At 49.1% G+C, this 16851-nt stretch overlaps 1 long non-coding RNA gene across 1 annotated transcript; it reads left to right on the top strand.

Annotated features, from left to right (window-relative positions):
• Positions 1-2158: 2158 nt before the first annotated feature.
• LOC112887133 lies at positions 2159-3632 on the top strand. Its single transcript, XR_003227502.1, has 2 exons — positions 2159-2248; positions 3397-3632. It is a non-coding gene; the product is annotated as an uncharacterized LOC112887133 (long non-coding RNA).
• The last annotated feature ends 13219 nt before the right edge of the window (positions 3633-16851 follow it).

The raw sequence follows: 16851 nt of genomic DNA, 5'->3' as shown, positions 1-16851 counted from the left end.
TGCGTTGACCAGCTGATGACTTTCGATGTCCACTCCAACCTGTGATACGTGTCGCTCTTTGGCTCGTGCCAACCACGGCCCATGGACGAACAGCTCAGCTGGCGCCTCATTCTTCGCTCGTGCGCCGCGCGCACCAGGCCGTCGGGGTGGGCGCGGGATCCGATCCTGTGGACGGCGGCGCGGTGATCCGGAAGCGGACGGCGGGGGACGCCGGCGCGGCGGGCGGTGCCGGTGCCTGACCGCCGCGCTGCCCACCGCCGGCGGCCCGCTTGCTCACCCTGCAGACCATGCTCCTGCCACCAAGGGCAGCACGGCGGCGCCCTTGGCGTGCCACGGAGGGGAGGAGAAGGGAGCGGCCATGCCCGGCCGGGCGCCGCCGTCCGCTCTGCAGGTTGCTACTTGCTACTACCCGCGAGCCCGTCGTGTCATGGCCCGTTGCTCAAGTGGTAACGACCATGGGCCGCTATATCCAAAGAGGCAATCTAGCGGCGAAACAGGCAAGCAGGCGGCTGACGGTCGATTTGGTGCTGCGCCAACACTCTGAACCTAGCGCATTGTTCGACAATTTTTGGCCAAATCGAAACCAAACACTCTGCGAACCTTAACAAAGAGTTTTTTTTCGCGGGTAACCTTAACCAAGAGTTGAAGCTGGTACATAGGGCTACTACTTCTATGCAGGTTTTAAGGCAAAACGGTGAGTGGTTTGAGCGATGAAATTGGCAAAACACACGAGTTCAGACTAGATCTTCAGTGTTTTAAAATGTGGTCAGGGTTCCATTTTTGCTGGCTAAATTGGACGTCCTCCAAACCTTCGATTCTTAAGACTATAGCAAGTGCGACCATAGACTGTAGATTAAACGTAACTATGTACTACAATTATTGTGAAGTTTTACGAAATAAATTTAGAACTGGCCCACAATATGGCTACATACACAGCCACATTTCTAAGACCAGTCTCAATAAAAGTTTCGTAGTGATATTACTGTATCACATTATTAATTTTGCTGACACAACAAGAAGAGAGAAGGAAAGAGTTTTATAGAATGAAAAAGAAGTATCATGGTGATAACACTTATTCGACAAAGTTAACAAATCTTGATAACTGTACTATGACACTCTTTGCTAAGATTGACGAGTCAGCTTGATTGAAAGTTACCCTCGTTTGGCCTCCCCGCCGCGCTTGACGAGGAAAAGGCAACACTTTTCTTTGGCTATTTTGCAAAAATATCCTTCAAGTTTTTAAGAATCACAACTAAGTCCAGCTCATCTGGACCGTGTAACAACATCATTCCGATATTTTTCAAATAGATCCTCAGACTAAAATTTATTTCAACACGAAGAAGAAATCGAAAGTGTTGTTGTTTTTCAGAAACCCCCGTGAGGCATTTTTTCAGAAACCCCCCACCCTAAACCCTACTCTCCTCTCTCTCCTCCCGGCGGCCCTCTCTCCCCCTTTCTCCTCCCACCGCCGCCCCTCCTGCTCTCCGTTGCCACGCCCCGCCGCCGCCCCGCCCAGCGCTTTGCCGCCCAGCGCTTTGCCGTCCAGCCCACTCCTACGGGATCCAGATCCGGTGCGGGGGCGCGGCTCGGAGTGGGAGCGACAGCAAGCTCCTGCACTGCTCCGGCAGTGGCACGAGGGTGCGGTGACGGGGCCAGGGCTCGCCCGCCGGCGCACGTGCGGGGGCAGCGTGCTGCGGCTGCCGGCGGCCCGGCGTGGGGGAGCGACACGCAGCTCCGGCTCTGACTCGAGGGCGCACCGGCGGGCCGGTCTCGGCCGGGGTGACGACGCGGTTCGTTGGTGAGCGCAGCGTGCGTGCCGCCATGGTCTGGGACTGGAGGTTGGAGGAGGACGGCGAGGTGCTGGACAGCAGCTCGGCTAGGTGGTCACCGACAGCGTCGATCTCGATCTCGGCCTCGGCGGTGGTGGAAAGGACCGAGAGTATGGCGGCGGGGCCGGGGCCTACGTCTTGGGCTACGGAGGCCTCCTAAATGGAGCTTGTTGGGTCCGGCGTGAAGGTGGGCAGGTTCCGCGCCAACAGCGAGCAGAAGCCGTTCGCGCAAGCGGAGCTGCACAGCCCCGCGCCCCCCACACCCCCCCCCCGCCCCCCCCCCCACACACACACCGTGTATCTGCAGCTTCCGTGCCCCCCCCCCCCCCCCCCCCCTGCTCCTTCCTGCTCCCTATTGCTGGCGCCATCAACCTCCCATGGACGACGCCCTCATTGTGTTCGATCAAATGGGCATAAAAGTATACATTGTTTTCTTTTATCCCCTTTCAATTTTGCTTACACATCTTTAACAATTGTGCTTTGCATATTTATTAAGTTCAGAGTTTAGTAGAGAGATTGACATATGTTCAATGAGTTTAGGGCAACTGCAAAACACTTACTAGGTAATTCCAGCCACACTGTTTCAGCCATGCATCTTATTTGATAGATAAAGCTGCCATATTCCCTTTCGTGATATTAGTAAGTTTGCAAATAAGATCATTTACTGAATCAGCTTCCTTTGTCCCTCACTGAGTTGTGTAGTTTCATGGTCCAAAGTCTTAGGTTTATGTGTTTAAGTCATCTTAGGTGCCGTTAGAGCACCTTGATCCGTTGATCGTCCATGCATATTCAGAATGAACCATCCTTAATTCGACAAAGTTACATTGGGTCACCAAGTTGGTTAGTATACATTGCTTAAAAACATCAAATCCAAGAAAAGAATCAAAACCATTGATTAAGTTCTTCTGAAATGTTAGAAGGAATTTACCTTGCATAAGGATTAAGTTCAGGTCCTTCTCATCCATTGGAGCATTAGCATGTGCGGATTACAAATATTTTACTATTCAGGTTCTTTTTTCCTACTGCAAGGTAAGTTACGCAGGGTTGTAGAAATTGTAGTCAACTTTGGCCACAAATGGTTTGTCTTAATCGATGCCTAATATCTGCTCTCATGAAAGATGGTCCTGACAGCACTATGTCAAGGGACCTTGGATATAGGTAGAATCTGACACCATGAGCTAATTTGTCTATTTCATAAATCTGGATACTCTTTCAGTTGAGATATGTTCTTTCTCACATCTTCCAAATCATAGACACGCGGCTGACATTTTTTCCTCGTTAGATTAACTTCTAACAGCATGGTCCCTTCAGATGTTCTGCCTTTCTTTTAACTCTGTGCCAACCTCTAAGTTCTGTTAGTTTGTGCTTGAGTTAGGTGTAGGTTTGCTCATAGTGCTTCCATGGTATTTTGTTGAGGTTGTGTCAACTCATTTTTCCTGTTTCGTTGTGTTGTTATAGCATTACTTTTTCTTTTATGGCGAGCTCACTTGCCATTTTCATCAGTATTTTCATGCAAGCATTTAACATTCTATCCAGACTCACGTGGTGTTCTTATATTTGATCTTAGACCTCTTGAGAGATGGAGATGCAGGTTGCCCCCATTATTCTATCGTAGGTAGTAGGTCCTTATCATTTGTTCTTTTAAATAAGCAGTGTGCAAGATGGTATGCAATTTGTAAATATTAGGGGATCAAATGCAGCTGCTAGGAATGGCGAATTTATATTTATTTTGTACTCATCAGCTTTCTAAATTGCAGATATTGATGGTCCAAAATGTATATATTAATCTGATTTGATTGATTATTGTACTATCTTCAGAATGTTTTTCTGTTTCTAGATCTTTTGGAAATAGCTCAAGATATCAAGTTCTCACATCCTGTTTCACCAAATGCGATATTGTTAAATTAATGTGTGCTTTGATATGCTTGAAACAGCATGAAAAATTGTTTGGTTTATACCATGATTGATGTTGTTGTGCTGCTATGATCTCAATATAGTGCGATATCATTTTCTATAATTCTGTATTCACTATTGCTTTTTTATTATTATCCCTTCTCTATTGTTGAGCATAAGGATCCGCTAAATGGCTAATAGGATATAAGAGTACTTTAAGATGACAAAATTATCTGCAGTAAAAACAACAGAGCATTCGTATTCATAACTATTATGATGATCATGATAGGGCGCGCATCGCGCACCGAATGTTCTAGTATCCATAGAAAATCAGCTCAAGGTTCCAACTTAGTAGACTTATTCTATATCTTTAAATTTAATTTTATGGGACGAAAGTCAACCAAAGCTGTTCAGAGGTGCTTATACTACAACTTTTCTGTTAAACACTTGCAAAGTGTTTACAAAGAATTTAGAATCTATTTAAAGTTAAATCTTAACCTTGCCAGTTGATAACATGTCTTGGAAGGATTCAGTTGAAAACTCAGCCTACTTGGTCCTTTTAATCTCTTGATTTAATCTCTATTTTACCCAAATCTTTGACCTGGGTCAATCCTAAACTGAGACCCACGCTTGTACTATGATTCTTACATGGACCTTCTACAATGTTACAAGGCCCTCAATATGGTTACTTGCAACAACAAATTAGGATGGCCACGGAAAAACTTGTAGTTGTAGCTACGGGCACGCTTGCTGGGCCATGGCAAAGGGCACCGCCAGGGCCACCCCGTCAGAGCCAGAGTGCCGTCATCCTCGTGTCAAAGCTCGCCAGCGAGAAGCGCAACGCCGAGTCCGTGCCGTCGCTGCTCTACGCCGCCGACGAGGAGTCCAACCTCCTCGGCCTCTGGATGATCTAGAAGCTGGTGCGCCACCACGACAAGTGCAGCAAGATCGGCAACACGCGCGGCCTCCGGACCCTCCGCCAAGCTCGTCACCTGCTCGCGCTCGAAGGCTGCGCAGCGCTCGTTCCAGGTGATCTAGATGCTCGCCGATACCACGGGCGCAGCACCAGGAAGCAGCTCCGCCGGAAGGTCGCGGAGACCGTGTTCACGGCGAGCAACATCCTCCGCGCCGTGCTCCAGCACGCGGACGTCGGCAACGTGAGGTGGCGGCGATGGTGCCGAGGTCCTCACGCGGCTCGCCATGGACACGCCGAGACGCCGCAGCCCCACAGGGCCCGCGGCCCGTGCTCGAGCTCGGCGTGGATGTTGCTCGCCATGAACACGATCTCGGCGACCACCAGGCGGAGCTGCTTCCCGGTGCTGCCCGTGGTATCGGTGAGTCAGCCTGGGCATTCGGTCTACCTGAACCGATCGGTTCTTCGATTTTTATCAAAATTTGGTTCCCAGTAAATTGGAACCGATCGGTTCCTTGCCAAAATCAAGACCGAGTGAATTCGGGTTCGGTCTCGGTTTCCAACCGAATTAACCGAACTAGTTTGTACTGCAACCAAAATCCACGAATCGCGAAGAAGAGCCGGGGAGCCGGTGGAAGCACGGTTGCCGGTCGGGAGCCGACCGACTGCACCGTTACGCCCGCGCTGTCTGAGCGCCGCGGGTTGCGCTGAGCCGCCCACGTTGCACCGCTCGTCCTGCGCCCCGCGCTGCTGGGGCCGCCGGCTCGTGTGCCGGGGGGGCTGCCACCGCTCGCGCGACGCCGCTTGTGCTGCACCCCGTGCTGTTTGGGCCGCCGCCGCGCGCGGCGGGGGTTGCCGCTGCTTGCGCTGGGTCGCTGCCGCCCGGGTCGTGCCGTGATGCCAGGTCCTGCTGTTAGCGCTGGGCTGTCTGCCGGCCCGGGCCGCTGCTTGCGCTGGGAGTGGCCGGGGAGAACGCGGAGCAGGGAAGCGGCTGAGGGGGGGCAGCCGGGTAGGGGAGCGGCCGCCACGAGTGGGGAGGCTGAGGAGGGGCAGGGGAGTGGCGGGGGAGGAGGTGCGAGCTTAAATATGCTAGGGTTTTCTGGGTGTTGGGCTGAGCTGTGTAGCGCTAGTTAATGAACCTACGGGCCTCCAGTATATTCGGTCAAATCGGTTAATTCGGTTACCCGAGATTCAAAACCAAATTAACCGAAACTATCTCGGTTAGTGAAGAAAGTGGACCGAATTGGTGATCGATTTCGGCCAATTTGGTTCGGTTTCGGCCAATTTGGTTCGGTTATCGAGTAGTTCGGTCCGGTTCTCGAGTATCGATAATTATGCCCAGGCTGATTGGTGAGGATCTTGCTCGCTTGGAACGAACGCTGCACAGCCATGGCTCGTGAGCGGGTGATGAGCGTGGCGGTGGGTCTGGTGGCTGTAGATGCGGTGGCGGAGAAGTTCAGGAGGAGGCGGCGCTGTAGAGCAGCGACGATTTCAGTGTAAATTAGTTTCCGTTCTGTCTGAAGGAGTGCATTATTTGCTGCAAAAAGGCTAATAATACACTGTTGATTTCAGTGTAAATTAGGTTCCCGTTGCATGCTATTTTTGGTATCACAAGTCTGAACTCTGAACAAGGCAAAGATGGTAAATTATAGCAACATTGTTTCTTGGCGATCAGTAGCTGTTCATGAAAATTGTGTTATTAGCAGTCACTACATGCTATGACCAACTTATTAACTACTAGAGCATTTAAGGTTTCTCTTCTAACTGTTCTTTTTAGATGAATCTGCTGCTTTGCAAATTATATCTGAAGATAAAAGACAACCTTCACATCACATGCATGTCTCTATTACAAAAATTTCTATCAGTAGCTACAAACTCCCGACAACACCGAAGAATAATCTGTAAGAACTACACAAAAGATCAGTTCTAACATAAAAGAACAGCCAAATGATATGAAGCTGTTAACATGACATTACTAGAACTAGTTCTTGGTTTAAGCAGAACGTCGAGTCATCAGCTGTGTAGGAGCGCCACCACAACGGTCGCAAGAGTCATCACAATGGCCAAAACAAGGTAACATGGTTGATCGAAGAAGTAGTCGTGGCCACTGTCGGCGATGGCCGTCGAAGTCCCCCGCGCGGAAGGTGAGCCGTCCACGATCTTCCCAGGTGAGGAGGCTCCGCTTGTGCCTCCGAAGGCAGGGACTGGGGCACTGGAAGAGGACGACGAGGAGAACGCGGCAGCAGGGATGCAATGGCAGTCCCTGAGCGATGGTGTTGCTACCGGAACAAGTTGTTGCGGAAATCCAGCGTTTCCCATGACAACGGAACGACATGGCTGATGGTTTCACGCACGGCGAAAGAAACCAATGACTAATCCTGCTGATCACCGACATCAGAACATAACTACGCGTGGCCGCCGCGCTGGGCCCCGCCTCCTCAGTATCCTCCTTGTCGGAGCGCTTCGTGGCGTCGAACGTGTAGAACACGAATAAGGGCATGTACAGCCCATTGTTATAGCCGTCTCTTGAGAGGTCTTAGGAGGGTAAATGAATAAAATTTTAAGAGACAGTCTCTTCGTTAAGAGACGGTCTCTTGCACATCTTTTTAAGAGTAAGAGACAACACCCAGTCTCTAGTGTGTACAACCCTATAAATGCTTATCTTTTTGGGAGTCTCTACTCTTAATCATTTATTAAGAGATAGCTTGTAGAGACCTTGGGCTGTACTTAAGTATCTTTTAGTATCTTTTATGCCTTGAAAACTATACAAGGAGTCTTAAGGCTGTACATGCCCTAATATCGCAGCCCCGAGATGGGTGACGCCATCATGGCGGTGGTGTGCGCCCTCGGCGTCGACGTCGACGTCCAACGCGCGGGTCTACACTGTCCCGTCCACCATCCCCGGCCCGTCCTCGGGCTGCTTCTTGCTATCACCATAGCCGACACCCGCTACGTCGCGCCTCGCCTTCTTGTCGGAGTGCTCCACGTCATCGAACGACGAGTCATCAGTCGTGTAGGAGCGCCACCACAATTGATATTTGTTAACATATATAGATAGAACTAAATATATGCCAAAGTAATATTTCGCATTCGAAACAAAAAATTCATTTTCAAGAAGGCCTTCATTATTCTCTACTTTATCATTCAGATCCAATCAATAGATATGTTAAGATGAAGTATTACATTTTGTATGTGAGAATTAAGGCGTTTAATCCGACTCCTCAACCTTTAATTTTCAAAAATGCTAGAGACCAAATGGTCATGAACCTTTTTTTTGTTTTCTTTATGTAGAAAGAGCTTAATAGAATGATGATTGGATAAAGGGCGCTTAGAGAAACAGAGAGATAAAAAAATATTAACTCCGTCAATGCAACAAACACAGCCAAAGAAGTGAGCATTCGTCCTTAACGTTAGTACTAGCTGCATTTTGAGCCGGTACTAACACCCGCATTTAGTACCGGACCGAAAGAAAGTGCCCCGAGGAGCCATTTAGTACCGGCTGGAGTCTCCAGCCGGTACTAAAGTGCGCAACCGATGCCGGGGGGAAACGGCTAATGCCACTTTAGTACCGGCTGGGGGATCCAGCCGGTACTAAATAGAGAGATCTAGTACCGGCTTGAGCCACCAGCTGGTACTAACGTGCCTTCGTCTGTATATCAGCACCTACTCGAGCCCGAACTATTCATTTGGAGCTCGAGCTTCTTCTTCCCCATGGCACTTTAGAGAGAAGGTGAAGCCCATTTTTCTCAAGATTGGTGGGTATTTCACGCATCTAAGTGCTCAAAAGGTTAGCAACTTCATTCTCTTTTCTTTGATGGTCTTTTATGCTTCGTTTCATGCTTTATACTTGGAGAAATTTGTGATTATTAGAAAGAGTGAGAATGAGCGTGATTTTTTTATATTTACACATTCATTTGAGATGTATAGCTAGAAGCCATGACTAGAATTTGAATGTGGTTAGTTTGCATATAGGAAATGTAGAGTGTTTTTTTTCATTTCAAGTGACATGTGTGTATATATTATTATGCTAATATTTCTTTTCAATTAATTTCAAGTGACACGTGTATTTCCAAGGGCGACCATTATTGTTACGCTTTGAAGCTAGTGAAATGTATAATTAATGAATGTGAAATATCTAATTTTTCAAAGTAAAAAATATATAAACTTGGTATTTATTTTGTATTATAAAGAAATTATTTTGATACTCTAATGATGTATTTATTCAGGCTCCCATTGAAACCATTGAGATGTAAAAGAAATCTTTGTTTCAGAATATGTATGTGTCGTTAACCTTTAGCATGCGGTGATGATATTGTTATTCGGGGCTAATATGATATTCGCGACACGGTGCGGTATAAGGACGTGATGATGGAGTACGGTCTTGATCCCAATGAAGAAATCCTCACCTTTGAGCGAGGTGAGGATGCCGCCATTCGGACCAAGGCCGTACTCCTTCATCACATCCTTGTAACGCTCCATGTCGCGGATATCAATGTTGGCCCCGAATGACAGTGTCATCACCGTAGGGTTAAGGTTAACAATAGGTACATGTTCCTAAATAAAGATTTATTTTGTTCTTGATGGTTTTTGCATATAAAGCCTGAATAAATATTTCGAACCTTGATTATATCGTGGGACGATGAGTGTTCACCTTAAACTGAAGAGTGTCAAAATAATTAGGGTTTAGAAATGAAGTTGAATGTGAATGCAAAGATGTAATTTGAATATAGCCAGTGAGTATGAGTATATTTTTATTGTAATTCTAAGAATTTATTCTATTATTTATATTTATTTGACAAGTGTAGTGAAATTAGTTTTACTTTTGAAAATAGTGTAGTTTAGCGCTTCACCCAACATGATGAGTATTTAATTGATGAGTAATTAATGTTTAATATGTAGAAATGGCTTTGCAACATGATGCATGGAGCGCCGTATTTTTGCTCGGGCGTCGATATGCAATCATTTGAGGCACACCGGCCATTCCCTTGAGTTCCATCCTAAAGAGCGTCTTGGACTTGTTAGTGGTCGTATTCATCGTTGGATTAAGAAAGCATTTGATTGCCTCGCCCTATGCAACGCAAGGCGCAAAGTTGAGTATGAATTAGATGTCGAGTTGCATGGTACATATGATGATCGTGATTTGATGGCTCGATGTAATGCAAGGCGCGAAGCGTCCGGTGTCAAGAGTTTGCGAGGCGGTTCATGAGACATTGGTCAATAGGTCTCATGAGTAGTTTGTATTAGCATGTAGCTTATTCAGAATTTTGGATCTTTTAATTAATCATGTTGTGTAATTGATAATGTGTAATGATAACGTAGACCTTTTTATTAGTCATGGTGTGTGATGGTTATTTGGATCTTTTAATACTGGACCTCTTAATTTATTATTCATGTTGTGTGATGGAGATCTCAGACCTTTTAATTATTCATGTTATGGTAATAGTTAAAAATATGCATATTTGGTTATAATTCCTTATTAAAATTAGTATAACCGGTGCACCATGGCGTGGATAATTTGATTACAGATAGACCGACAATGAATGTACGCCGACCGGTGCACCATGGTGTGGATTAATGGTCTAACATCTTTTCTCGATGCGTCTGAGGCCCACAGGTCATCGAATGGTTTCACGTGCTGTCCATGGCGCATTTGCAGAAATAACAAGAAATTATCTAGAAGAAGCACTCTATACATCCACCTTGCTGAAATGGGTTTCATGGATAACTATACTCTTTGGACCAAGCATGGTGAACCTGGAGTTCTGATGGAAGACGATGAAGATGCTGATGATGATTACGATATTCCAGACTTGGCTTACTTGTATGAAGTGGGTGCCTTTGATAATGAACCAATGGATGAGGCAGAAGAAAATGCAACCACATGACGAACTAGGCCAGGTGTTGCTAGATGCACAAAAAGACAGTGAAACTATGAAGGAGTCAAAGAAGTTTGAGAAGATGTTGGAGGATCACAAAAAGTTATTGTATCCAAATTGCAAACAGGATCACACAAAGTTGGGTATCACACTGGAATTGTTGCAGTGGAAGGCAGCAAATGGTATTATGAGCTACTGGGAATCGTAAAGAACATGCTTCCCGAGGGTAATGAACTGCCCTCGACAACATACTGTCAGACCCGGGGCAACGGGGCTGTGTACATAGCGTAGTTAAACAGATTAAGTCCATCTTATCTCTTATTTATCTTATTTATCTCTTATTTATCCTGTTTAAATAGGAGATAGAGCTAACCGATACAGAGGGAATCTACTCGGGATATGTTCTGGTACGATTCCTTAGCTGGAGTTGGTTAGTATTTTTGTAACCCTGGCCTTCCGGATATATAAGGGAGGATAGGGACCCCTCTCAAAAGACGATCTCTAGATCATTCTACACCTAAGGCAATACAAACCACTACAGGACGTAGGGTATTGCGCACCTAGCGGCCCGAACCTGTCTAAGCTTTGTGTTCCTTGTACCTTCGAGTTCCTGATCTTGGTGTTCCCTCACCCAAAATCTACCACCTTGGGTATACCCCTCGGTGGGTAGCCGGTTAAACACCGACAGCTGGCGCGCCAGGTAGGGGGACGCGTCGAAGATCCATCGGCGAGCTCGATGGCGACTTTCAAATTCTCCAGGTCAGTTCCCTCTCAAGGTACGACATTCATTTTTGGCTCGTGGGTCTGCATCGCAGATGGTGTGGGCGATTTTCGGTGATTCCTCATCGACATGAAGCCGAAGACTTCCGCTGCGGATCTCCGCAGCGACCTCGACAAGTTTGTCGATGATCTCGACAACTTGTCAACCTGTGCTTCTGCAATAAAGATCGAGATGGAGTCTGCTCCAGGCTCGACTTGTTCCAGCGTTGCAGCAACTTCCCCTGGGTTGGACTCGTTCCAATCTAGGGACCCGCATAGCCGATCCCAACTCGGTTCATGCAAACCGGCCACTAATCTCCAGGAGGCCAACGTCTCTGGGTCCCTCTCCATGTTAGAGAAGGACCTGGACTTTCTGCTCCAGGACGGAAAGCCTGAAGCCACCGTGTGTCGGGGGGCTTCGGGTTGTTTCGGCGCCAGTGATCTGGTGATCACCTCCATGCCGGAGGGGCGCATTGTGCATTGGAGGGGCATGGCGCTCTCTGATCTACTCGAGGCAGAGGGTCAACTTGTGGCTCACCTTGAGCCCTTGCCCTTTCAAGAGGGCAGGCCATTGGTTACCGCGGCGGAGGGGTCGACTGAACTAGTCGACGCGAGCTCTCACGAGCTTTCCTCCCACCAAATGTTAATGGCGGAAGAAGGCGAGGACGATGGTGGTTTTCCTATCGTCGACTTCGAAGCGGGCTCTGAGGATGAGGCCACTGCCAACGCTGGTGAAGAGAATGATGCCGATCGCGAGGCGTGGAGGGCCAGGAACACGGCCCGCGCGATCCGGCGAAGGAGGGCCAATGAGCGAAGGCGATCTATGTATCGCGAGCTTGACCTGAGTTTGTCGCTGTAAGTGAACGGGGTTTCAGGACCCTGGTGGCTAACATTGCTAGGGTCACGGCCATCCTCGAGCGCAGCCACGATCCGGACGTGCGCTAAGCACTCCTTTATGCGCAGAGGGCCTGGATCCAGTTGGATCAACAAAATCCAGCTTCCACCATCAGGGAGGAGAGCGTGGGTGAGAGTCGGAGCCAGGCCCAAAGCGAACAGCTGGCGGTCGTCCTCGACTTCAGCCTAGCCACAACAACAACAACGCTCGCGGGAGCCAGGCCCCTGGCGGGAGGCAACAGCCACCTTCGGGGGGTAACCCACGATAGGCCAATCATCGGCCTCCTACAGAAGACTTGCGCCAGCATATTAATGAAGGCCGCGATGCGCGGACGGTGATCTCCTCCAGGCGTAAGGTACGTGAAGAGGTCAAGACTGAAGGGACTGATTGCAGTGATCGTTTTCCTGCTTTCTCTGCGTGATTCAGCAGCTATAAGTACCCTGAGGGCTTCAAGCCGATCGGCATCACCAAGTACGACGGCAAGCAGGCTCCTCAGCAGTGGCTCCGTTGCTACTCCACAGCCATTGAGGTCGCAGGGGGCTCGAACATCACCAAAGTCGTCTACTTTCCGATGGCTCTGGACCCGGCGCCGCTCACCTGGCTGGAGAGCCTCAGCAGCAACTCCATCGACTCCTGGGAGTGTCTCAAGAAGGTCTTCATCGACAACTTCCAGGGAGCAATCGCTCGTGCTGGTACTCGTCACGATCTTGCCCAGTGTAAGCAGGAACGTAACGAGCTCCTGCGGTCCTACACACATCGCTTCTTCGACGTCCGCGCCACTATCATGAACATTTCGGAGGATGACATCATCAGCTGCTTCTACAACGGCATCACCGACCCAAGCATCTACAGAGATTTTGGGCGGAACAGGCCGAAGACCGTTGCAGGTCTTCGTGATATGATGCACGATTGGTCCGAACAGGAGGAGAAGATGCGGGAGCGGTTCCTGCGGTGTCAAGATAGCAACCGGAGGCGCCCAAATGACAACCGCAACGACAAAGGCCAGCGGGACTTTTCGGGTCCACCCCGAAAACGAAAGCCAGATGATATCATCGTGGCTATGGATCGTCCTTCGCGGGGCAAGAAGTCGATAACGCAGGAGGAGTTCGAGAAGCTCCTGCAGAAAAAGTGCCCATGGCACCCGGGTGCCAACCATGCTGCCATTGACTGCTACCACCTTCGGAGAACATTCAGCAACTCCGGTGGTGGTAAGAAGAACAAGAAGCCCGCAGACAAAGAACCCGAGGATGACGACCACGACGACCAAGGGCGCAACCCGAAGTTCCAGGATGCTTCAAAGGTCGTCAACGTCATCTTCGGGGGGGATGAGAATTTTAGCTCCAGGCGGGACCAGAAGCTGCTTCTCCGGGAGATCATGTCCGTCGAGCCGGCGGTACCATGACCACTCCGTTGGTCGGAGGTCCCCATCTCATTCTCCCGTGACGACCAATGGATGAGCTTTTCAGAACCCGGAAAGTTCCCCTTGGTTCTCGATCCTGTGGTGGCGGAGGTCAAGCTCACCAAGGTTCTCATCGATGGTGGAAGTGGGCTCAACCTCATTTTCGTCAGCACTTTGAGGAAGATGGGCCTGGATTTCAAGGACATGCTGGTTCCCAGCAAATCCCCTTTTGACAGCATCATCCCAGGTAACGCGGCACATCCACTTGGCACGGTCGTCCTCCCAGTCACCTTCGGCACGAGGGAGAACTACCGCACTGAGCTTATCAAGTTTGAAGTAGCTAACTTCGAATCTTCTTACCATGCAATTTTGGGCCGTCCGGCACTTGCCAAGTTTATGGCAGCGCCACATTACGTCTATCTACTTCTCAAGATGCCAGGGTTAAGTGGAGTTCTTACTCTCCGAGGCGCCTTGAAGAAGTCGTACGACTGCAATCAGGAGGCAATTCAGTACGCCTCAACTACTCGTGTGCCAGATGCTTCCGGAGAAGTACTCACGGCCGCGCAGCAGCTATCCCAATCCGGGCTGGAGATTCCCTCCAAGAAGGCCAGCAAGTTGAGCATCCAGTCGACTGATGACATGGCCCTCAAGATGATCCAGCTCCAGGAGGGAGACTCATCTAAAATCGCTGTCATCGGCGCGGGCTTAGGGACAAATAGGAACTCGCGCTCGTCAGCTTCCTTCGGGCTAACCGAGACATATTCACGTGGAAACCAGCGGATATGCCAGGGGTGCCCAGGGAGTTGATCGAGCATGCTTTGAATGTACCCCCAAAGGCCGTGCCTAAGAAGCAACGCCTGCGAAGGTTTGCTCATGATAAGCATGAGGCCATCGAATGGGAGATAGCTAAACTTCTCGCTCTTGGATTCATTAAAGAAGTCATCCATCCAGAGTGGGTAGCTAATCCCGTTCTTGTAAAGAAAAAGAACAATGAATGGAGAATGTGTGTTGACTACACTGATGTCAACAAGCACTGCCCAAAGGACCACTTTGGGCTGCCGCGCATTGACCAAGTTGTCGATTCGACTGCTGGTTGTGTCCTTCTTTATTTTCTTGATTGTTATTCAGGATATCATCAGATAGCGCTCAAGGAGGAGGACCAAATCAAGATTGCATTCATCATCCCGTACGGGACATATGCCTACAAAACCATGTCCTTCGGGTTGAAAATGCAGGAGCAACCTATCAGCGCGCGATCCAGATGTGCTTCGCGGATCAGCTGCACCGGAATGTTGAAGCCTATGTGGATGACATGGTCATCAAGACCAGGAATTCCGATGACTTGATTGCAGATTTGGAGGAAACATTTAGCAGTCTGCGCAGATTTTGGTGGAAACTGAATCCTACTAGTGCGTTTTTGGAGTACCTTCAGGAAAATTGCTCAGATTCATCGTTAGCAACCGGGGCATCGAAGCCAACCCTGTAAAGATCATGGCCATCACGAATATGGAGGCTCCGGCCACAATCAAGGATGTGCAAAAGTTAACAGGTTGTATGGCAGCCCTGAACAGGTTCGTCTCCCGACTCGGGGAGAGGGGACTACCCTTTTTCAAGCTCCTGAAACGCTAAGATAAGTTCCAATGGACGAAGAAGGCCGAGCAGGCTCTGCAGGATCTGAAACATCACCTTCAGTCACCTCCGATCCTTACAGCACCATTGCCGGAGGAGGACCTACTACTCTACATCGCGGCAACAACTTATGTTGTCAGCAGTGCTATTGTAGTCGAGTGAGGTGAGGAAGGCCATGCATTTGGAGTGCATAGGCCTGTTTACTTCATCAGCGAGGTACTCTCTGAATCCAAGGTACGATATCCCGCTGTGCAAAAGCTTTTATATGCAATTCTAATCGCATCAAGAAAACTGCGCCATTATTTCGACGAGTACAAGATCACTGTGATTACGGATTACCCACTGGCCGATATTCTCCATAATCAAGATGCCACGGGGCATATATCAAAGTGGGAAGTGGAACTGGGGGCTTTGTCAATCGACTTCAAGCCACGCACTGCAATCAAGTCTCAAGCTCTAGTCGACTTCATGGCTGAATGACGGGAGAATCAAATCCCAACTCCGGTCGATAAGCCAGAGCACTGGACCATGTACTTTGACGGGTCCCTCAAGCTTGATGGCGGCGGCGCTGGAGTTCTGCTTATTTCTCCACGAGGTGAACAATTGAAGTATGTCCTTCAGATCCTGTGGGCGGTATCCAACAATGAAGCCGAGTATGAAGCCTTGCTTCACGGGCTTCTTTTGGCAATATCACTAGGGATCAAGCGACTACTTGTGTATGGCGATTCTCTTCTCGTTGTGCAGCAAGTCAACAAAGAGTGGGACTGCAACGAGGAGACGATGGAGGCCTATGTGCAGGAAGTGTGCAAGCTAGAAAACAAATTTTTCGGCTTGGAGGTTCATCATGTGCTGCGAGAGCACAATGTTGGCGCAGATACCTTGTCCAAACTGGGATCGACACGTGCTCAGGTTCCACAGGGAGTCTTCGTCCAGGAGCTCAAGCAGCCATCCATCAATTCTTCTCCGCAGGTAACCATCAACGCGGGTCCCCAACAACCCGGTCGACAGGTTATGGTGCTGCTAGAGGACTGGCGAGAGGCTTTTATCAACTTCATCCGAGATCAAAAGTTACCGGCAGGAATTGATGCCAGAAGCGCAGAGGCGGCACGCGTCATGCGCAGAAGCAAGGGTTTTGTCCTGGTCAACAGCACGCTTTATCGGCGCGGCGCTCAGTCAGGTGTTCTCATGAAATGCGTCACAAAGGAAGAAGGTTGTGACATTCTGTGGGAGATCCACGAGGGTGTCTGCGGTAACCACGCAGCTTCAAGAATGCTGGTGGGGAAGGCATATAGGGCTGGCTTCTGGTGGCCCACTGCAGTATCCGACGCGGAGGATCTTGTGTGCAGATGCCAAAATTGTCAATTCTTCGGCAAGCAGACTCATGTTCCTGTCCACAGCCTCATCACCATACCGCCATCCTGGTCCTTTGCTTGTTGGAGCCTCGACATGATTGGGCCCTTCACAATGGTGCCAGGCGGTTTCACCCATGTTCTGGTGGCTATCGACAAGTTCACCAAGTGGATTGAGTACAAGCCGGTAGCCAAGCTCACACCAGATCGGGTTGTTGACTTCATCTCGGATATCTTGCACCGCTTCGGCTTCCCTAATACCATCATCATGGACTTAGGATCCAATTTCACGGCCAACCAGTTCTGGGA

Source organism: Panicum hallii, chromosome 3 (assembly GCF_002211085.1).
Source record: "Panicum hallii strain FIL2 chromosome 3, PHallii_v3.1, whole genome shotgun sequence".
In the NCBI taxonomy this organism is placed as follows: Eukaryota; Viridiplantae; Streptophyta; class Magnoliopsida; order Poales; family Poaceae; genus Panicum; species Panicum hallii.
Note: the sequence above shows the minus strand (reverse complement) of the source record. Positions and strands in the feature narration are given on the sequence as shown.